The following is a 24,638-nucleotide window of genomic DNA, read 5'->3' as shown; positions in this document are numbered from 1 at the left end:
TAAGATAAATTCTAGACACGCTGAAATCGTGTGAGGAAGGGGACAAAGAGAGAAACATAGGGACTTATCCTAGTGTTTCGGAATGGTATAAGCATTGGAACGTATTCCGAACGCTTTTAACCGAAGGGGGAGAAACACAGGGACGTATCTCGGTGTTTCAGAATGGTGTGAGCATTGGAACGTATTCCGAACACTTTTAACCGAAGAGGGAGAAACATAGGGACGTATCCCGGTGTTTCAGAATGGTGTGAGCATTGGAACGTATTCCGAACGCTTTTAACCGAAGAGGGAGAAACATAGGGACGTATCCCGGTGTTTCAGAATGGGAGAGAAACGTAGGGACGTATCCCGGTGTTTCGGAAAGAGAGGGAAACGTAGAGACGCATCCCGTTGTTTCAGAATGGAAAGAGAAACATAGGGACGTATCCCAGTATTTCGGAAAGAGAGAAACGTAGGGACGTATCCCGGTGTTTCAAAATGAGAGAGAAACGTAGGGACGTATCCCGGTGTTTCAAAAGAAAGGAGAAACATAGGGACGTATCCCGGTGTTTCGAAATGGTGTGAGCATTGAAACGTATTCCAAATGCTCTTAACCAGAGAAGGTCCAACCCGTCGCACGCGCGAGGAGAAAGAATGATAATTGCAAGTGAAAATGTGCATAACAATGCAAGTAATGAGCATGACAATGCTAGATAGATGTGCAAAATCATTGCAATGAATGAGTGTAACAATGCTAGTGAAGTGGGTGCATAACAATACAATTGGAATGTGCATCACAATGCAAGTGAAGTGGGTGCATAACCATGCAATTGGAACGTACATCACAATGCAAGTGGAACGTGCGTGACAACGCATATTTGAAACAAAATGCCGAATAAGGGAATACAAGCCTTAACAAGACCAAATCTAAACGCGACCTCCGATTTACCTCTCGAAGGGGTTTGTAACACACTCCGCCTGAAAAGGGGACACCCTGTTTATATTGGCGAGAGATAACATCTACTACTGCTTTAATTGCCATTCTGACTTGAAGCAGGCTTAAGATTGGAGTAGAGGCACACTCATTCTTCGGAGCACTGACAAGGCCTGAAGAGGTACACACGGAGTACAATCACGGGATTTGCTGAAGGTAAGACACACTCAGATGCTTAGGTTTTCCCTCTTTTCTTTTGCTTTGCAGTCCGGAACCTATATAGCTTCAGATAGATCCTGATTTTACTGTTCTCACATGATCTGGGTTGAACCCTGCAGTTTTCGAAAGAACAAATTCCCTTTTTTGCACAAATGTGGAGAATGTCACAGCACTCTGAGCACACAACAAATCATTTTTTAAAATTGAGAAAATGAGTTCTCGACCAGGTATTGAGCCTACGACTTAACACAACGAAAAAGACTCAACAACGAAAAACAAAAGGTAAACAACCTAAACACATCGAGACACGCTCGGAACGACTCAAATCCAGAATCGTGACAAACAAAACAAGAGACACGACACACAGACGTGTTACAAAGACGAGAGACCCCTCAGCGCACGAGGAGCCAGTTTCTCTGGGTATTGTTTCCCATCCTTTTCTCATTTGTGATTCTCACGTCACTCTGGCACTCAATCTCTGTTTTTCTGAAAAAGCCCTTTTCTCACTTTTCCTCTCATCGCACATCTCTCTATTATTCAATCTCTCATTTTTAATCCCTCCCCTGGGTAGTTGATGAATAAACAGACAGTTGTGGGCTCTTGCCCCTAGCGTTCTGCTAGATTCTTCTTCTTGTTCACAACAGTGAGTTTTTTTTCACAGAGGGGCTATGTTACAACTGGGTGTGTAGCAAATCTGCAGCTGACATCGGTTGACGATGCTCTGCTGGGGAGTTTGGACGTGATAAGATCTGTCCAGATGATGGAGTGGAATATCTTGCCCCATTCTAGTTCGTGCTTCGCACTTGGCTTGATACCTCGTTGGTTGGAGGATGTGAGAGCTTTCTGCCCTTTGTTGTGCCCTTTTCTGGCGAATACGGTGCCCTTTCCGACAAGTAGAGTGCCCTTTCTGGCAAGTATTTTGACAAAGGGGAAAAGACAGAATACCTGACTCAACTGTGCCCCTAGTTCATCATTTTGACCATTTTTGTTTTAGTTTTCTCCTAAAAAATTTTGACCAAAATGAGAATTAGATTAACGCGCTTGTTCGATTTTCTGATTTAAAATCATGCTAGTTAGGCTGTGAGCACTGAAAATTTTCCTCTTTTGGGTCCAAGAAATGGTCCAGTTTTGAAAATGGAATACTTTTCGAGAAGATTAGTCAACCTCAGTAAAAATTCTCAAAAACTATTTTTGCAAACGACCACTGCTCAACGAGCACGGAACCTACTCTTGAGATGCACAACCTCGGATCCATAGCAATGGAAAATTGCCCCTTGTCTGAAGGACACTGCATGGCAATGGAAAGTTGCCCCTTGTTTGAAATGACACTGCGGCGTTTTGAATGGCAACGGAAAGTTGCCCCTTGTTTGGATAGTACCGCAGCGCATTGTAGTCAGTCCTCAGAGCGACGAACACAACCAGACTCTCAGATACAGAGAAGACAAAGATGACCAGAACCATCGCATGGACACAGTTGATCTGGAGTGTTTCACGGCTGGACTTCAAAATGAAGTTGCCTACGTATCCCAAAGATGGGAATCAAGCCTTACGTAGTTCGGGGTTAAGGTACACTCGGGTATTTAACCCCTCCTTTTATGCTCTAACTTTTGCCAAGGCGCCCGTCGACCTTGCGAGCTTTGTTCTTCTTTTTTCAATTTTTGAATCTTTTCATTCTTTTCTTTTTTGATTTTCTTTTTTTGTTCTTTTCTTTGCATTTTTCTTCATTTTTCTTTTTTTTGTTTTTCTTTTTTTTGTTTTGCATTTTTTGCTTCTTTTTTTTGTATTTTTCTCTTGCTCTAACTTTTGCCTGGGTCGCCCTTCTGGGTTTTCGACCCAGCGAGCCTCTTAAAGGGTAAAAGTGTAACAAGTCCATGCCAAATGGTTTTGAGATCCTGAAGTCATCTGAGTTTAGGAAAATGACTGCTGTATTGATTCGCTGAAGGACCCATCTTCGGCTCTTCGAGCACATTGGACATTTTCACCCCTAGTTCGAAGGGTGTTTCTGTTCTAGCTTCGCAAGCTTCTTCTGATGAGGTCTGATCTTCTTGATTTGACTTTGGTGCCTCTTGTTCGAGGGCTGTTTCAAATCTGGCCACACAGGCCTCATATCGCGGTTGACCGTTGAACATTCTGAATCTAAGGTCAAGGTTTTAAAGCAAGGGCTCAAGTCTCGAGGCTGAGAGCGATCCTAAACTGCACAATCTCAAAAGTGATTCCACACAAGTCTTCGCAGGACCGCGCAAAATATTTTATGAAATTTTTTAAGCAAGCGACAAATCGCTCGCGCCAAAGACAGTGTAGAACCAATCTGGATCAAGCCAGGGTCCTTCTCAGTACTCACATTAACAAGCATGATCTCAATCATTAAGGGCTTAGCATGCCTCTCTTTCTCTCAATTGATCAAGTTTTGCAAAACCAGAGGAATTCCTTCCTCTTCGTTTTTATCACAATGTTTCAAAAAGAGTTTTGAAAAACTTAGGTCATTACAATGACTTCAAAGGCACAGAAAAGGCAGGCGAAGAGCACTGCCATTTCATTCAAACTTCTGGCACAACTGGCACACGGCAGAAGCAAACACAAGAGTATGAAAATCACTACTGTTCCATTCAAATCTGTTGGCACAACTGTCTCCGTGGCAGAAACAGACTCAAAACAAAACGAAAAGACAAACATAAAACAAAATGGTGACGCCCGAGGTAACACCCTCCGGAATCACCCGACTCCTATACAACAGGACTGACTCGATATAACAAGACAGACCCGAAACAAAAGAGACTGACTCAAAACAAAAAGACAGACTCAAAAACAAAACAACAAGACTGACCCAATACCTAAGTCGGCATGTACAAAAACCAGCATTCACAAATGCTCAAAACAGTGCGTGCCATTCTCCATATCTGAAATAAACTGAACGCCGCCCGCAGGTGGTTCATCCCTCGATCACATCACATTATCCCCCCATAAGTTCACTTATCAAGTGCCGATAGACTTTGCAGGACCTGGTACGGGGATGACCCTGTTGTCAATCAAATTTTGTATCTCGTGGCGGAGACGGACGCAATAGTCGGTGTCATGACCGGTTTGTTGATGGAAAGCACAGTACTTAGTCGGGTCATGTTTTGGAGGGAGAGGATCGGGTAGAGGCCGTTGCTCTAACGGTTTCAGGTGTCCCTTCCTGAGTAGGACCCCCAGGGCTTTAGACAAAGACATATAGAGTGGGGTGAAAACCCTCTTGCCTTGGGGTAGATAGTCTGAAGTTCGGGGGTTTGAAGTGGATGCACCAACAAAGGGGGTGGCTGCTCTTGGTGTGGTGGTGGCGACCATGCCCACTTCAGAAGATCTTGCAGCTGCGTCACCGCTGGTGGTCGCATTCGAACTGCGGGTAAACGCCCTCCTGGGCTGCTCCCTCTCCTGATCAATGAGGCCCTGCTTCATAGCATCCTCGATCTGTACTCCCATCTCATGCAAGTCCAAAAAGGTAGGGAAGGGGAGCACGATCATTTTCTGCATTAGTTTTGGCTGGAGATTGCGCACAATCATCCTGATCTGGTCCTTGTCAGTAGGTCTTAGGGTCATCATTGAAGCCTTGGACCTCCAGCGGGTCACGAATTCTGAGAAGTTCTCCTTCGGCTCCTGCCTCGTCGTCTTAAGATCACGGGTCGTAATCTCGATTTGGGTATTGTATGAATATTGTGCGACGAAGGCCTCGGCCATCTCCTCCCAGCTTCGTTTCACTGAATCGTCCAATTTGGCGTACCAGATGACCGCAATACCTGACAGGGTCCTGCCAAAAAGGGAGAGCTTCTGTAATCTTGTCAAGCCCATCGGGCGCAGAACATCTGAAAACAAACTCAGGTGGACCATGGGATCTCCTAACCCATCAAAACGGTCGATGTGAGGCATCTTGAACCTGTCCGGCAGAGTTACAACTGCGTCGGTGTACCCGTCCTCAATGTCCGGGATGGACTTTACCCCCTGGGATTTCTTGAACAACTTTTCAAGCTTGCTCAACTTCAACGCTGTGGGGTCAACCTCGAACTCGAAGGGAGAGTCCGGTAGATTGGTAGGTGTTTTGGATAGTTGGGGTAAAATTGGGGGCGGAGCCGGCCCTACCGGAATGTCCGTACCTTCCTGGACATTTGGCGTCTCCCCAGGTGCTGGAGCTCCTGCTGGGGGAGGAACTTGTTGTGAAGCGGACGCGCCGCTTTGCTGTTGCAGCTTGGTGATGAGCTCGGCCTGCTGAGCCATGATTGCAGCTTGCTGCTTGGAGAATTCTGCTTGACGGACAGCATCTTGCTGCATGAGTTTCATACTTTCTTGCATCTGGCGCATCATTGCCTCCATCCCTGACGTGTTCTGTTGATCCATCTGACTGACTGGTATCTATCCTTGCAGTAGAAACTGAGACCTCAGCCTGATTGTTCACTGGTGGGGTGGATAAGGGCCAATGATCTGGTAACTGCTGAACTGGTGATTTGTGCCCGACTAGCCCTTTTACCCTGCCTCTGGCAAAGGAACACTGATTTCCCTTGAACTGAATCTCTGACCTGAAAAAGTCTATCAGCACAAGTTCGATGAACCTCGGGGGATATCGGAGCCTTCTGAAGCTATGGTTCCAAGACTACCTAGCAAAAGAGAAAACAGACAGCACCTCAGCCTAATTTCACGATAACCCACATGAGCAAAGCTGAGTGAGTGTACTCTCTACTGAATTCTGCCCCAAAATTCTGCCCCAAATCTGAGTCTGATACCCACAGGTAAAGCTGACTCCCAAATACTGAACTGGTGCCCGCAGGCCTGATGCCCAGACTTGCAAACTGATACATGCATTCCTGTAGAGACGCACTCTAAAGCACATAGCAGATAAGTGAGAGCCAAAACACCCCTATGTTGGGGTAGGGTTTCCCTGTCTTATTTTGTTAGGAGCTAGGGTTTCACTATGCACACAGCGGTTTCAAACAACCTATAAACGGGTAAGCAACCTGTCCTAGTTTGGAATGGTCACTATGGATCCGAATATGCACTAGGTCGAATGGTCAAAGAGGGTGCCCCGGTAAAATCGGGGTTTGTGTTCCCATACTGGCAGAGCCCACAACCGGTCAGCCTTATGGTCATGCCTTGACAAGACAAGCCTCCAGCAAACCGTTCAGGAATAGCAGATGGCAAACACGGTGTCCTAGGCGCACCAATGCAAATGCAATGCAAAGAAACACACAAGTGTAGTCAAAACAAGATATCATGAGTTCGAGTCAAGTTCTCTAAATGCCCAGCAGAGTCGCCAGAAACTGTAGACGTCCCCGAATGCTCCCGGGAGGGTGAGCTCCCGTTCCGTTCATTTTGGGGTTACTACAGCTCAGAACTCTTAAATTGTCACGGTTCTGAGTCTGAACCAAAGAGTCCAAATCTGGCAAATCGTTTTGAGAAAAAATAGATTTTTTGAAAGAAGTGCCAAACATGGACTGCTTTGCCAGATACAGAGTCGCCACCTAAATATTTTGTTTTGGGAAATTTAGGAAACCCTGACTCGGTGCCAAAGGCCACGTGTCCGTCATCACCAAAGTTGCCTCGGCTCGGGAACTTGGGTACGATTGGGAAAGGTCACTTCGTGAGCACCCCCGCTCGCCCGGTCAGAGACCGGCCTCTACTAACCATAATATCTATTTTTGAAAACATTGTATGTTCTTATTCCGGTTATTAGCCTAGGTTACTATGTGATGCGCACAGCATACAAGTATAGACTGAGTCGCCTGAATTGGAACAAAACATTTCATGTTTGTTTGTTTGAAAATGGTTTGATGGTGCTACCCGCAGGTAGGCTTAAAAATGCAGATTTTGCCACCCTCGGGTGGGCTTAGAAAAGATGGTTTTGCCACTATCTAGTGGGCTTTAAAACAAATATTTGATGAATTGTCCCAATCCAACTAACCCAACCTTCACCCACAGGCATTCAGACAGTTATATCACATAAACATATAGACTCATGGTAAGCATGCTATTCATTGCAGTCACTCACACGCATGCAAGGATGCTAAAGCATAAAACTCACCGAGTACTCCAAGCCAAAACAGGAACTACATTAGAAACCATGCATGATCCTAAGTATACAGAAATGCCTAATGCAACACATGCAAAAATGCAAACTATAGCAGGCTCGGCTATTCTAAACATGGCATATGGAATGCTACAGCTAACATGTATTCAACTTGGAATTGAAAATACAATGCAGTTAGTATGGTGCGCCGAGCCCGGTGCATGCAAAACAGATGAATGAATGCAAACATGCTATCATACTGTATGCTAATTGAAATATGCCCTAATCTAACCATCATAAGCGGATAAATAAAAGGGAAGAAAGACGTGGGGTTGGAAGACATACAACACACACACGCACACTTATTACAGTTGTGCCCTCGTGCAGAGGGTCCGAATAAATATACAGTCCCGAATAAAAGAATATTACAGTCCAAATAATACAGTCCAAATAATGTACAATTTCCTAATTAATTAACAAATTAACTAAGAAAGCTATAAAACTGGCGTGCAAGCCAGGGGCTGCCTTGATTCGGATGAATGACGTATGTTTAGGCTGCCTTGCGCGGAAATCCATGGCGATGCCCCAATTAGCCTCTGTTTGCACCTGTTCTTGAAATGCGTGCCAAGCCTCGGAAGACCGCTGATTCTTGATTTGCTGCAACAGAGAGCAGGAAAGGGGCATAGCAATGTATTTTCACAAATGTATGCATGCCTCGATCCTCGTGCCACCAATCACGCATCTCGATGCATGGTGGCCGAGGAGTAAAATTGCACAATTTAATATAGAATGAATGCACATGAAAACACAACAAGACCTAACTCCATCATGGATGATCCGGAGTGTCGGTGACTGGGGAATTGAGACACATTCCGTCACTCGGAGTACGGAACGTACCTCGTTTCCCGTGCCCGGGCTAACTCCTATCCCGAACACGATACAATATGCATGACATGCATGAAATGCAACTAAGATACAATCCTAACATACACAATGTTATGGAATGGCATACACGCTGCACAAGGTAATATACAACTGAGCATACACAATGCTATGGATGAGATGGCATACGTAATGCAATAATGGGCTTACACCAACATGAGAGGGCCTCAGCCACACTCACACAGGAGGCCATCAGATGAAAACAAGACAACTCGAAATGCGTGCACGCGTGCACGCAAACCGAGGACCGACCCTCAGGCACCGAAATGCCACTCTAATGAGACATGGCAAAGACATGGAATATGATATGCAAATATGCAAAAATTAGTAGAAAAATGAGGGGGAAAACAGCCCCGAAACAAGGCGAGATGACACCCGATGCACGGAATGAAACCGAAATACAACATTAGGCATATGAAATGGCTTACAGCTATACAAAGCATGCATAATTGACACATGGAATGAAAAGACAGAAGCAAGGAAGCCCCAAAATAAGCACTTTTACAGTTCAAAGCATGGCCAAACAGCAAACAGAAACAAGGCAAAACTAGCATGCGAGAAATGGCCCTAAGTGTGAGATAAGGAAGCAAGTCACAGCTTCTGTCCTCAAACAGATTGGGGCCCTTCAACAAAGTTGAACAGGGGCCCAAAACATGATCTTTTACAGTTCTGAAAATAGCCCAAAAACAAACACAGGTATGGCTAAGCTCCCATGCAAGAAATAGGCCAAAAGATGGACAAAGAAGCAAGTGGTGGTTGCTGGCCTTAAACACAAAGGGGCCCTTCAAATACATTGAAGAGGGGCCAAAAATAATACACTTTACAGTTGATGTCCGGACCCAAAACAGTATGCATACAAGCCAAAATATCATGCAAGATATGGCTAAAAAAGAGAGATATAACACAAAGTATGTAGAGGATGCCTCAAATAGTGAAATACCCTGAATGAAACATGAAGAGAAGGCCAAAATAAGACTGTTTTAATTTCTGAAAATCGTCCAAAAATGGAAGCACAATAGGCTAATGAATCATGCCAAAAATGGGGACCAAAGAGGGGTATAATGACAAGTGGTACATGGAGGTCCCAAACAGTGATGAGCCCTTCTTCAATGTTGAAGAGGGGCTCAAAATAAGCCTATCTAAAGTTTACATCATGCTCCAAAACAGATCGCACACAAGATAAAAATACCATGCAAGAAAATGGCATTCAAGAAGGATATTGAAGCAAGTGCAATATGGGGGGCTCAAACAGTGTGGAGCCCTTAAGAAAAAATGAAAAAGAGCTCAAAATAAGGCCACTTTCAGTTAGGGCCGGAGCTCAGAACAGCAAGCATGTATGGCTTATAAATGATACAAGAAATGGACCAAAAAGGGGGAAATGGAACTCACCCTTGAAGACAAGTCTTTGGTTGCTTCTTGGCTTGAGAAGTGATGCCTCCTAGCTGCTGGAAAGCCCCTCAAGCTACTGGAAATGGAGTGGTGGTGGTGATGCTAGGTAGTGATGAAGAAAAGGTGGTAGAACTTAGGAATTTTCAAGGAAATGAGAGAGGTGGAGGGAGATATGTATGTATGAGTTCTAAGCAATTTTTCCAACCCTTAAGACCAACCTTGGAGGCTGGTTATATGGACCAAGGAGAGGGGGAGCATGGAGGGAAAGAGTGGGGGAAAAGGACCAAGTCTTTTCCCCAAAGGCTGTCCCCCGGAGATAGATATTTTTGGGGGACAACAGCTATACAGCTGTAAAGCACACATTGCAAGGATCATGGCCGGCCAACTTTCAAAGCTGCAGGTGGCCGGCCGGCTACCTCCCATGGCTGGCCGGCTAGGGGTCAAAAAGGTCAAAAGGATTTTCTGGCCGGCCACCACAAATAGGTGTCCTCCTAGGTGTCCTCAACACAACCCTGTGGTTCAAAATTGGCAACTGTAAAACAGGAGAGAGAACAAGCCATTTTTAGGGGGGGTCAAAAGGGTCAGGTGGAATTACTAGCCGGCCACCAACTTTTGCTTTCCTCCCATGTGTGTACAACACAAATATGTGGTTAAAAGTTCAAGAAAATGGCTCAAGGTTGTTCAACATTGGCTCGGAAGTGAGAAAAACGGGCGTCGGAGGGCACCGGAGGAATATAACTGGTTGCTAAAACAATTGCTGGCCTCCCACCCTTCTATGGCCTTCCTGGTGATGAAACAGAGGTACCTGCCAAAAATGAACGAAAACCGATGCAAAACGAATGCTCGGGGGCCAAAACGCGCAGTTCGAGGCCTCGAAAACTGCCCATTAAGCACCGAAAGTGGCATTCGACCACGAAGTGGGTCTCTCAAACCTTAGTGTCCCTCAAAAGGGAGTAAATAAGAAGTATGCCAAAAACTAGAGCAAACAGAGATGGTTAAGCGGTCCCGAACCGAGGCACACGGCCAACAATCCCGAAAAATCGGAAACCGGGCTCTGAAATGGGCAAAATGGCCTATGGCCACAAAATGTAGCCTACGGCCATTGAGAGATGGTCTACGGGATCTCTCCCTCCCCTCAGGAAAAGAAATAGAGAAAACCGAGTCTGGTTTGCAAACCGAGGCAAGGCACAGAATAGGGTTCGGAAATCCAGAGGCAGGGCTCACGGCCGCGACTCTGAGACTTCTGAATGAGCACGATATGCAACATCACCAAGCGCTCAATCGGTGACGTCTAAGTCTTAAGGTCGGTCAAAAATGGGGTGTCTACAGTTGTACACTCCCTTGAGTACTTAGTGACACTGCAACTGCTCTCTGGAATGCCACTAAACTACCATGCATTAATGTCCTCGGTTTTCTTTGTTCAGAGCTTTTTCTCTGAACTATCAGCATTTTCCCTCTACACTTTTGAACAACCTCCTAGCATTTCCATACGCTTGTTGTCAATGCCTTTGCAATCCCTAGTCTGCTATTCAGTAGATTGATGGTTGATAGTAGTTCCATCTGTCAAAGCATCGTCAGCTATGCAATTTCTTGCATAGTGCTCGTACCCATGGCTTCTAGTTTCCCTACATCAAGCTCACTTGAGAGATTCGCATCAACTCTATCCTCCGCTACCATGGAACTAAAGAAACCACCATAGAGAAAAGAGACTTGCCACACCTTGGCGCGCACTCTTGCGTTTTACCTATCTCAATTTCTCTGTCTGGAAGCTCCTGTGAACTTTCAATAACCCGTTGTTGCATACTCTACCCACGCCTTCTCTACACTATACATTTGCACCTAGCACAACACTTTGGCATACCCATTTGTGCTTCTGTATCTCTATGCTTGTGCTCAGTATACTCCTCTGCAACAATTGTTCTACTCGTCCACATACCACCAGTACATACTCGTATATAGTAGCTCCAACAGCCATAGCATTTCCCTAAGCCTGTACTAGTTGCCAATCATCTATCCGTCGATGAATGGACTTTTGATTGAACTAGATCTTCCAATCAACTTCACATACAATCATCTCTGCAATACTCTAATCGCCCTCCGCTATTTGGTCAAGCTTGATCATTTCTAATCTCCAATGATCTATCTCTTGATTGCATCTGGTTGTCCAATCTGGTCAAAATCTTCCTATTCTAACCTCCTCAATGATTCCACAGTGTTCCACAATATTTGGCAACCTTCCTCCAACTATTGAAGATGACAAACTCCTATGTTTTGGCAATCTTCAAAAAACCGTTCAGAATCTCATTATTTTGACCTCACGGTTGCGTCCGAAACGGTCTGTTTAGTTAGGACCAACCTTCGCTGCACTTCCGAGGATCTTACTAAAAAACTTTCCCGAAAGCTAGGCCACACCATAATTTCTGGAAAAAAAATTGGTCCCCCTTTGCAATTTTCTAGAACTCTAGGAGAAATTTTGTCTTTCTCCTCTGACGCTGCCTGCCACATGTCATTGCTGATGTCACCGCTGCATCGTATTGATGTCACTACTTGGACCCCTCATGGCTCAAATCTAGTTCGGGTTGGACCTACCCATCTTAATTGATGCTGACGTCATTCTGACCAGACACCACATGCGTCGGATCTTGGTTGAGTTAGACCTGCTCGCCTGCTCCGCTGACGTCATCCACTATGTCAACGTTGTGTCATCCTTCACCAAAAAAATAAATTTTAGTTCCCAGCTTCGGGGTTTCGAGCCCCTGACTATGTATGCACCACAACACCTTATTCACTCTGCCAAAGCCACGCCCTGTGTGTAAAATCCTTCAAATAATACGTAAACACTTCGACATTGGTGAAAGGTGGTCATCTTTAATCTCTCGCTGCGCGTGTGGTACATGTCTGAGAGTGGTCCTCACTCGCCACTTTCAGAGGGCACATGAGGTCCACCTCGATCTCCGTTTGGGCTTGTTTTTCTAGGTCTTGATTACTCTCGTCGAGACCTTCTTTCTGGTATGCTCAAAACTCAATTTTGAGCAACTTGATTTTTGGGCCATTCAGGGAAAACATTATGTTTTTCACCACCTCGCTCTGATACCAATTGTTGGAAATCTGCGATCCCGCGCAAGACCTTCTAGAAATCATACCAAGCAGAAAAACACACACACACCCAATGAGACACCATATTTAACGTTGTTCGGCCACAATGCCTACGTCCACGAGAGAGTAACTGGAGATTCACTATAAATGGAGATTACAATGGATGAGAAGGCCACTCTCACTCAACTCCCACTGAGCTCCCTTTCTTTCACATCGTAGGACTCTTTGTCTCACTCTCTACATTTTCCCACTCACAGTTTTCCACACTCCACTGAACTCCCTCCCCCCCCCCTTCTCTATTTATACACATAATGAGATAGGATAGAGAGCTTGGCTAGCCATATGGCCAGTTATTCCACCAGCTCCTTTGAAGACTTTTGGTGCCTCACCTTTCGGCTACTTTTGGCTGGTCGGTTGGTGGTAAATGTTCTCTATTGACTCTATGGCTTCCATTCACACATGGAGCAGAAACCCGACATTTGATAATTTAAAAAACTTGCTTATACTAGAAATGGATGAAAACCAATTTTCTAGCAATCTCCCAAAGCTTTGCCAAGGTGGTAAACTTATAAACTTCACTGTGAACCACAACCAGCTCATAGGTATAATTCCCCCAAAGTTTTAAAACTGTTCAAGCTTAGTTAGAGCTCATTTTGATGAAAACCAATTAATTGGAAATATATCCGAAGATTTGGGTGCTTATCTAAACCTAGTCTACATAGATTTGAGTTACAACAAATTTTTTGGTGAATCATCAGAAATTTGGGGAAGGTTTCCAAGTTTGACACTCCCAGACTTAGTGAGGAATAACATCACCGGTGGCATTCCACCAGGGCTTAGAAATTTAATACAACTACATCGATCGGATCTATCTTCAAATCGTTTAGTTGGGGAGATTTCAAAGGAATTCGAGAAGTTGACTTCTCTGGAGAAGTTGCTTTGATTTGACAACCAACTTTCAGGTAATATACCTCAAGAACTAGAATCACTAACTGGGCTTTCATGTCTTGATCTGTCCACAAATAGATTCAATAGGTCAATACCATGTATTCCAGAGAATTATTTGAATCTGTTTCACTTGAACTTGAGCGACAACATGTTTAGCCAGAAAATTCCATTTTAGATGGGTAAGTTATTTCACCTCACCGAAATGGATTTGAGTTATAATTTTCTTACAAGAGAAATACCATCGAAGCTCACAAATTTGCAGAGCTTGGAGAAGTTGAACCTCACCCACAATAATCTCTCTGGTTTCATTCCAAAGGATTTTGAAGATATGCATGGCTTGGCATTTGTTGATATATCATATATGATTTGTACAGTCTGATTTTAGAGGCTATGGTGAAATTTAATTAGAAATTGATTTGGATCAAAATAATTAGATCGAACTGATTAATTAAGCACAATTACTTAGCCTTAATCAAATTTGATTAGGGCAAGCATATATAAAGGCCTAATTACACTTATAGTCATTCCTTGGAGCTCAAAAATCTGAAATAGGCACTCTAGAGAAAGAGTGAGCCGAATTTAGAGAGAGAAAGAGGTCAGCATTGAAGATTTTGGAGAACTAAGTGGATTAACACAAGATTTAACTATATTTGGGAGGATTGGAGCCTCTAGGTGAGTAACCAACCTTTAATTCATGAGTTTAAGCTTAAAATTATGTGAACACAAGAGAATTGGTAATTAAAACAAGATTTGAATAGTGTATGATGAAATTGAAGGCAATATATATCCATGCATGTAAGAATTTCCATGGACTTGTATAATTTGGCATGAGGCATGTTGAAGAGTGTCACATTACTCATGCATGTGTAGTTTTGTTGAGCTTTATGATCTTGAGCATCATTTGTAGCATTTGAAGTGGAATTGGAGTAAATATTTTACATGCATACATGATTCATGAAAATTGGAGGCTTAATTGCATGAGTTTTGAAATTACAAGAAGAGTTTGTGATGATTTGAAATATGGATCATGATTTTTGGTCAATTGACTTCGAATTACCCATGTTTTCATGCTAAGCATTGTTTTCCCATAATTTGGTACGAAATATGCAAGCTTTAGACCTTTGGGAGTGTATTTTGAGCTTCAAACAGAATTCTGAAAAACCCAGAATTCAACCAGTCCGCTCTAGCGAGGAAAGTCTCGCTCGAGCATGAAAATTTGGCTCCTAGAAGTTTTGTAGAAATTGCACAATGACTCAAGTGGCAGACTTTACGCTCGAGCGAACCCTATTTTGCGAAGACTCCTCGCTCGAGTGTCGAGAATCTCGCTAAAGCGTGAATTACACGTAACCAGTACTTTTGTAGACCAAAGGGGTCCGCTCGAGCGACCAAAGCTGCGCTTGAGCAGAGAGCCCTGTTTCAGAAATTTTGAAAAGTCATTTTATGATTCGTTTTTCATTCTTTATCATTTCTAAGCACTCTTAGGCATGCATTGGACATTCTAAATGAACCAAAGGACATGAAAGAAGCCTAAGACCATTAAGCAAACTAAAGAACAGATTGAAAGGAATTATGACCCGATGTGTTATGAATTAAGTAGGGTCGAGTGCAAGAACGAATCAAGCACCGGAACACGGTGGGTAATAACTTAGCGAGGATGTTTTTGTATGCGCATTATTTTCTAAACAATGCTTATGTGGTAAGGTTTTAAACCTTTAAAGTGATATGGACCTAAGGTCGTTCTGGATATAAGAATGAATATGATCATAGATTGAATGTATGCACACAATGAATGCGTGTAAGTATTAGACCTAAGGTCATTCAGTGTGCAATGGACCCAATGTCATTCAGTACGTAAGTTGGACCCGAGGTCGTTTTGCCTATGATGGACCCAAGGTCGTTCTGTATGTTACATCGACCCAAGGTCATTTTGTACTTGGGATATGATATAAAGGACCTGAGGTCATTCTGCTTTAACAATTGAGTACTAAGTGTGATAATGAACTGTGATATAAGAATCTTGTTCATGAACTCCTTTGTTTTGGTATTATTCACTGGGCGTTAGCTCATTGTTTATATTTATGTATATAGGTGAGCAGCGGGACGTTCAACGCTAACCCCCAGTGAGCAATGAGAAGGCAAGTCTTGAGAGATTGACCAAGGTCGCCTCACGCAAGAGGCCTTACTTTTGTTTTGCTTGACCCTTGATCTTTTGCTTTTGATCTTTTGTGGTCATGAATGACCATCCCTGTGTATAAGCTTGGTTTTCGTTAATACTGACTTGAATGATCCTGGACGTGTGTATTACATACTTAATGTGAATGTTCATATGGTGTGAGTTATTATATAGAAATTTGAATACTTTGGTTAAGCCATGTATGCACAGCTCATTGACAATCTTTGTAAATTTTACTTTCGCAATTTGGCCCCCTATTGTTAAATGTGATTCGGTCTGACTGAGGCCACAAGTAATCTCGTGATTACTGGCCGTTTATGACTCTAATCCAAAGGGGCAGGTTTGGGTCATGACATCAAAGGGCTACAGCCTTGCAAAATTCCTTTTACATTGCCCAAACACACTCTAGTAAAGAGGACACTTGTTCTTATAATTGTTCTCCCTCTTGGCAGAGCACTTTTAATTCTAGGCGTATTCATCGGACTTCTTATTATGTTCGATCCAAGAAAGAGAAAGTCACAAGTTGAAGAGGTTGACACCTAACCCCCGAATGAAGATCTGTTATCGATATCAATATATAATGGAAGAGCAATGTACAATGACATTGTGAAAGCTACCAAGGATTTTGATGCCACATATTGCATTGGAAAGGGAGGATATGGAACTGTCTACAAGGCGAAGCTACCATCGGCTAATATAGTAGCTGTGAAGAAACTTCATCCATTATCCGAGAAGGCTGACAGTAAAGGTTTCTTAAATGAGGTAAGGGCATTGATAGAAATTAGGCATCGACACATAGTGAAGCTTTTCGAGTTCTGTTCGCATGCTCAACACTCTTTTCTAGTTTATGAGTACCTCGAAAGGGATAGCTTGACTGCAATTTTCAACAGAGATAAAGAAGCTAAAGAATTGGATTGGTCTAAATGGGTCAATATTATTACGGGTATTGCAAGTGCTTTGTTATACATGCACCATGATTGCATGCAGCCAATTGTTCACCGAGACATTTCTAGTAACAATATTTTGATTGACGAGGAGTACGAGTCTCGTATTTCAGACATTGGCACCGCCAAGCTTTTGAAGCTAGATTCCTCTAACTGGAGTGCACTTGTAGGCACGTATGGATATGTTGCACCAAGTAAACATAGTTTCATGCTCTCGTAAATTGATGTAGAATCTAAAATGTAAGAAAACGAGTGCTTGATCATGTGCATGTGTGACTGTTTTTTTTTTTCTTTTTTTCTTTTTTTGTGTGCAGAGCTTGCTTACACAATGAAGGTAACTAAAAAGTGTGATGTTTATAGCTCTGGTGTGCTGGCATTGGAGGTGATCAAAGGAAAGCATCCAGGAGACTTCATTACCTGTCTGTCGCCCATAGCTATCGAGAACATAGAGCTAAAGGATGTGTTGGACCAATGCCTTTCACCTTTCTCCCCTGAAGTTGAGGAGGTAGTGATGTGTAGCGAAAAATTGACAATTGCGTGTTTGTATGTCAATCCACAATCTAGGCCAACCATGCACATTGTTTCACAATTGTTATCCACCCAAAAAAAATTGATAGAGCCTCACCTATGTGCACAGAATTGATCCCTTTCTATTTTGCATATTTTTTCGTGTACTAATTTTGTGCACTTAGCAAAACTCGAGGCTCAAAACAGTGCAAAGCTATTTTGTTCAGTAACGATATGTTAGATATTAGATAAAACCCAATCCTCTCTATTACCTATTGAAATATACTTTTCATGTAGGGATTTTTATTGTAAGAATAAATATTGAAGAGTGAAAATCAATAAAAAGAGAGATCTACACTTGGGGTTTTTGTGTGCCATGTGTGTATGGTAGTAGCCAAACCACACACATACGGTGTGGCTTCTTTCTTTATTGTCATTTTATTTATTTTATTTTGTGTTGCTTTTATTTTTATTTTTCTTGAATATATACCTACCATGTAGCACCAAAAATTGTTGGCTTCTTTTATGTTGATTTGAAAGAGTAATGTTGCTAGGATGCTATTTTCCATTGAATAATTACGTATGAATTACCAAAATGGTTCAAATTTGATGTTGGTGGTGATGAGTTTGTGGCGGTGATTCTGCGTTTGATGGTGGTATGAGATGTGGTGGTGGTTGTGGACGCGCCCTCGGGCTTTATGCCACCACAGTTCGGACTCCCTTTTGTGTCACGGTTCTTAATCTGAACCAAAGAGTCCAAATCCGGCAAATCGTTTTGGAAAATAGATTTTTAGAAAGAAGTGCCAAACATGGACTGCTTTGCCAGATACAGAGTCGCCACCTGAATATTTTATTTTGGGTGAATTTAGGAAACCCTGACTCGTTTGCCTAAGGCCACGTGTCCGTCATTACCAAAGTTACCTCGGCTCGGGAACTTGGGTACGATTGGGGAAGGTCAGCTATGAGCACCCCCTCTCGCCCGATCCGAAGATCGACCTCTACTGATCATGATATATTGTTTTGAAAACGTTATGTGTTCTTATTCCGGTTTAATTAGCTAGAATTACTACGTGATGCGCACAGCAAAACAAGTATAGACTAGATCGCCTAATTTGGAACAAAGCATCGCATATCCGTTTGTTTGGAAAATGTTTTGAAATTTGCTACTCGCGAGTAGACTAAGACACGGATTTTGATGAGTTGTTCCAACTCAAGCAATCCAACTTTCACCCACAAGCATTTATGCAGTTATATCACATAAGCATTAGCCACATGGTAAGCATGCTATCATGTTAACATTCATACTCATGCGAGATGCTAAAGCATAAATACATACATCGTACTCCGTGCCAAAACAGTGAACTAGTTAGTAATCATATGCATGATCCTAATTCATGTTAAGGTGGCTAATGTATCTCATACAAAATGTCACTAGAATTGGCTCGGTGTAGACACCCCATTTTTGACCGTCCTCAAGACTTGGACGTCATCGTTTGAACACCCGGTGATTATCCATGTTTGTGTTCGTTTGGAGTTTCTGGAGCTCTCGGCTTGCGCGCCTTGCCTCAGGATCTCTAAACTCAACTGTTTAGTGTCTGGTTCTGCACCAAACACTTGTGTTTTTCCTTGGAGGGGCAGGGAATACCTTGTGAGGCATCCCCACACACCACCGGCCATGGCCAGAGGCCACCGGCTGGCATTTTGTTTCCATCGGCAATGTATATTGCCGGTCGGCACTCCATTTTGTCAAAATGGAAATTTTGAGCAGTCGACTACTGTTCATCTACTTTATACAGATATTTTGTGCCAGCTGTGATAGCTGGCACCCACTCTGTTTCCCTCCATACACGTGTATGGAGGGATTTCCCTCTAAGCAAGCTTGTTGAATAACCTTTGCAAGAGGGACTTCTATAAGAGGAGGGGTCTTCTCCTTATTCTAGGTTAGAAAATTTGAAGGCTAAACCAGTGGTTATACATATAGATACACCCCTCTCTATATTTTCCTCTCTCTCCTCCCTTGTGTGTGTTTCATGCCTAAAAGTGCACTTTTACCTTACTTTTGCACTAATACACACACTATTACACCTTGCTCCGAGATTGAGGGTCTTTGAGGGTTGATTCTTGAGTTTTTGGACTGATTTTGATCAAAAGAAGAGGGCTGGACCAATTGTTCTTCAAAGGATCTTCAAGGGTAATCACTTTGCTTTAGTTTCCCCAAACTTGCACTAGTTTTTTACCTATCTTACTTGCTGATTTAACTTTTGTGCATAACATAAAAAAGGCTTATATTTTCATGCTTAAGAACTTTCATTAAGGGTCTTTTGTGGTTTGAGTTCAAACTCACCCTCTTAGGCCTTATTTGGCCTTTTTGGTGCTTCCTTTGTGAGGCTTTGTTTGCTTGAGTGTTTTGGTCTTCTCACCACTGAAAACCAGTGGATTTTCAGTGGTGAGGAAGGTGGTTTGAAGTCTTGTATAGGGGAGGGACACCCCTCTCCCTTCATTGCCTTATTTCCTTGCCTTTTGGCTAAAAGGGCAACATGTATGCTTGATTGGTTTTGGCCATATTTCAGAGCTTTTTGGGTGTCCTTAGGTCACATATTATCTCTGTTTTTGGTTGGATTTGTGCCCTTTTGCATGCTTAACATACTTGCTTTACATTCCTCTATTTGGCCTAGAAATGCATCTTGTGTTTAGGTCATGATTCTTGCATGTGCTAGCCTAATTTCATGAAGGTATTGGCATTATTTCACCATGTTTAAGGTCTGTTGGCCATTTGTTTCAGTCATGCTTGCCATGTTTGGTGTCCTCTCTTTGTGTTTTGGCTTGTGAGCCTTGAGCATATTGGCCTCTAGCATGCGTAGTTTGGACCATCTTCATGATTTGGCATCATTTAGGGTCGTGTTTCAGTCCATAAGTCATGCTTGTATGCTTGCATATGTGACCTCTTTCATGCTTTAAGGATATGCCCTTTTATGCCTTGAAATGAGCTTTGGTGCATGTATCTCATTGGAGCCACTTAAATTGCCATATTAGTGGGTTTCGGAGTCCATTTTTGCATGCTAAAATTTTGTTTTTACTTGTCTAATTTATGCCATGATTGGTCATATTGGTAGAAGTAAAATGCCCCTTTTGTGCCATAGCCTTAGGTCCATTGGCTTGCATGTTGGCATGAGAGTTTGTCCATCATTTTGGGCACTTTTTGGCACTGTTTTGAGGTGAATTAAGGTCTGCCCCTTTACTATTTTAAGCCACCATTGCATGCTCGTTTCATGTTTGTTGCATGGTTGCTTCATTAGGTGTTGTAGCATGATGGCCCTATTGCTTAAATTGTCTATATTTGCATCACATTTGCATCTTGCATGCCTAGCATCGCATATTTGCCATAGTAGTTGCATGGCATTTGGCATGCCTTGCATAATTAGTACCATGTTGCATTTTGAGCCATGTGAGCATAACATGCATTGCATTACTTGGTTTGGGGTGTCAAACCAAGTGTGAGGGTTAAGGAGCGTTCATACTATAAGTGATGCAACGTGTCTTAACTCTCGGTCACCGGGGCCTTTGACTTCGACATGATAAGGCCTTGGTCCTCATTTGTGTGTTGCATACATTTTTACATCAAATGGCAAGCTTGATCTCTTGGGCTATCATGCACAATTGGTGGCTCGAGGATCGAGGGCCATGCTTCCCTGAGTTCAACACATGATGGGAAACATGACCAAGCTCACATGTGCTTGAAATCCTATGCCATATGCTGTCTGTCCTCTGTTGCTGTCAAAACTGTCTTCTGCAGGAAGTTTCTGCCGACCGGCAGAATTCAGTGCCGACCGGCCATTGGTGAATGGCCGATGACTCAATCAGCAGCCGATGGAAGTTATACACTGCCGGTGGGAATTTCCCCCAGCCAGTGGTATTCTGCAGTGTGCAAGGAACCTGTCCCAGAATTTTGGCATTTTTCAGAGAAGCAAGGCAGTAAAAACAGAGGTAGCAATGGTATGGTGCGGGCTTTCCGGACGAGACGGGTTCGAGCACGCATCATTCGCGCATCCCGAGGCGGGGGCTGTGGCCACCTTTCTTTTTTATCTTTGCACTCATTCTGTTAAGTAAATTAGAAATTTTGTAATAATTTATTTGCTTATCATTTGGACTGTAATATTTATTCGGACCCTCCGAGTGAGGGCAATGATGTAATAAGTGTGCGTGAGTGTGTGTATGTCTTCCAACCCCACGTCTTTCTTCCCTTTTATTTACCTATTTATGATGGTAGGCTAGGGCATATTTAAAATTAGCATACCTTATGCTATGCATGCGTGCATTCATGCATTTGTATTGCATGCATCAGGCTCGGTACATCACGCTAACTGCATTTGTACTTCAATTCCAAATTGAATACGTGCATCAATTGATCGCATTTCACATGCCATGCTTAGGTTAGCCGAGCCTACTTTGATTGCATCATGTATGTGTTACATTAGGCAATTTGACATGAACTAGGACCATGCATGTTGGCTAACTAGTTTATTGTTTTGGCACGGAGTACGATGTAAGTATTTATGCTTTAGCATCCCGCATGCGTGTGAGTGTTGCCATGACAGTATGCTTGCCATGCGGCTAAATGCTTATGTGATAAATTGTTTGAATGCCTGTGGGTGAAGGTTGGACTGCTTGAGTTGGAAAAGTTCATTGAAAATCCGTATTTTAGCCTACTTGCGGGTAGCAAATTCCAAAACATTTTCCAAAATAAACGGGTGTGCAGTGCTTATTTCCAAATTAGGCAATCTAGTCTATACTTGTATGCTGTGCGCATCACATAGTAATTCTAGGCTAATAATCGGAATAAGAACACATAACGTTTTCAAAACTGGATATCACGGTTAGTAGAGGCCGGTCTTCAGACCGGGCGAGAGGGGGTGCTCATAGCTGACCTTCCCCAATCGTACCCAAGCTCCCGAGCCGAGGTAACTTTGGCAATGACGGACACGTGGCCTTTGGCACCGAGTTAGGGTTTCCTAAATTCCTCCATTTTAAAATATTTAGGTGGCGACTCTGTATCTGGAAAAGCAATCCATGTTTGGCACTCCTTTTCAAAAAATCTGTTTCTCAAAACAATTTACCGGATTTGGACTCTTTGGTTCAGATTAAGAACCGTGACAACAAATCGAGTCCGAACTGTAGCGAGGGCCCTATGTGGGCGCGTCTACAGTTTCTGGCGACTCTGCTGGGGATTTAGAGAGCTTGACTCGAACTTGTGATATCCTGTTTTGATCACATTTATATGTCTCTTTGCATTGCATGTGCATTGGTGCGCCTAGGACGCCGTGTTTGCTATCTGCCATTCCTGAACGGTTCGCCGGAGGCTTGTCTTGTCAAGGCATGACCATAAGGCTGACCAGTTGTGGGCTCTGACAGCATGGGAAGACAAACCCCGGTTTTACCGGGGCACCTTTTTCGACCATTCGACCTAGTGCATATTCGGATCCACAGTGACCATTCTAAGCTAGGACAGGTTGCTTACTCGTTTATAGGTTGTTTGAAACTGCTGCGTGCATAGTGAAACCCTAGCTCCTGACAAAATAGGGCAGGGAAACCCTACCCCAACATAGGGGTGTTTTGGCTCTCTTTACCTGCTATGTGCTTTTAGTGTATCTCTACAGGGGAACGTACATGGCAGCTTGCAAGATTGAGCATTAGATCTGAGGGGATCAATATCAGTTTATGAGAATCGGTTAGCTGCGGGTATCAGGTTCAGTTTTGGGAACAGTGGTTCTGGGGAACAGTGATCAGTATCGGGGAACAGTGTGTTCGGCTTACCAACTGTGTATTGTGAATACCCAACTGCGCGTTGTATGTGTTTATTTTATGCCGTTATGTCGTCCGATTGTTTGTTTATTTATTGCTTTATTTATCTTTTTGCTAGGTAGTTTAACACCATTGCTTCCAACCTGGTAGATATTCCCCAAGCACTCTGGATTAGAGGTCGTCGGCTCCATCGATCTGAGGATCTGGTAGACGGACAACCAGTGTACCGCTCCCTACCCCCGATTACTAGACGGAGGACAGCTAGGCAGAGGGCATCAGTTCAACAGTCAGTTTAGAGGGCCTTATCTACCCCACCTGAGTTCAGTAGGGATCAGGGTCTTGTTTCACCTACAGAAAGGGAACATATACCAGTAATTCAACTAGAGCAGAATAGTATGGCTAGCTTAGAGGAGATGGTGCGCCAACTCCAAGAGAGCATGAAAATGATGCAGCAGGATGCTGTTCGGCAGGCAGAGTTCGCCAAACAGCAGGCCACGGTTGTGAGCGAACAAGCAGAGTTAATCGTGAGGTTACAACAGCAAAACGGAGCATCTGCTTCGCAACAAGTTCCTCTCCCACCAAGGGTTCCAATACCCGAAGAAACACCGAATGCCCGGAATGTCCAAGAGGATACCGACCTTCCAACGGGGCCAGCTCCGCCCCCGATCCCGCCATAACTATCCAAGGCACCCACGCCTGTCAATATACCGGACTCTCCTTTTGAGTTCGAAATGGACCCCGCGGCCTTAAAGTTGAGTAAGTTGGAAAAGCTGTTCAAAAGATCCCAAGGAGTCAAGACCATCCCTGACATCGAAGATGGGTATACCGACGCAGCCGTGACACTGCCTGACAGATTCAAGATGCCTGCAGCACATTGATCGATTTAATGGGTCTGGAGACCCCATGGTGCACCTAAGATTGTTTTTAGACATCCTAAGGCCGATGTGCCTCACTAGACTGCAGAAGCTGTCTCTATTTGGCCGAACCTTGTCGGGTGTAGCAGCCATATGGTATGCCTTATTGGAGGATGACGTCAAGAGGAGTTGGGACGAGATGGCTGAGGCCTTCATCTTGCGGTACTCATACAATACACAAATCGAGATTACAACCCGGGATCTCAAGATAACGAGGCAAGAACCCAAAGAGAGCTTCTCAGAATTCGTAACCAGATGGCAGGCTAAGGCTTCGATGATGACCTTAAGGCCCACAGACAAAGACCAGATTCGGATGATTGTGCGCAATCTTCAGCCGAAGTTAATGCAGAAGATGATTGTACTCCCCTTCCCTACCTTTTCAGATCTACATGAAATGGGGGTGCAGATTGAGGATGCCTTAAAGTAAGGCTTAATTGATAATGACTGGGAGCAACCCCGCAGAACTTTCAGCCGTAACACTAATACAGGCCCGAGCGGCACTACAACTGCCAGGACCTCCGAAGTGAGTATGGTCACCACCACCCCTCCCCCAAGAACTACGGCAGCCACACCATTCTCCGGTGCGTCCGGAAGCAACCCACAAACAGTCAAATACCCACCAAAAAACACCAGAACCTTCACTCCACTCTATATGCCCCTGTCCAAAGCTTTGGGGGTCTTAATCAGAAAGGGGCATCTGAAGCCCCTAGAGCCGCGACCCTTACCAGAAAGACTCCCCGCTACCCACAACCCCACCAAATAT

The 24,638-nt window shown here is 43.7% G+C and overlaps 1 pseudogene; it reads left to right on the top strand.

Annotated features, from left to right (window-relative positions):
• The first annotated feature begins 16,302 nt into the window (after positions 1-16,302).
• On the top strand, positions 16,303-17,474 carry LOC145789385 (MDIS1-interacting receptor like kinase 2 pseudogene; annotated as a pseudogene).
• Positions 17,475-24,638: the final 7,164 nt, after the last annotated feature.

Source organism: Camellia sinensis, chromosome 11 (assembly GCF_055761805.1).
Source record: "Camellia sinensis isolate YWXY chromosome 11, ASM5576180v1, whole genome shotgun sequence".
Lineage (NCBI taxonomy): Eukaryota > Viridiplantae > Streptophyta > Magnoliopsida > Ericales > Theaceae > Camellia > Camellia sinensis.
Note: the sequence above shows the minus strand (reverse complement) of the source record. Positions and strands in the feature narration are given on the sequence as shown.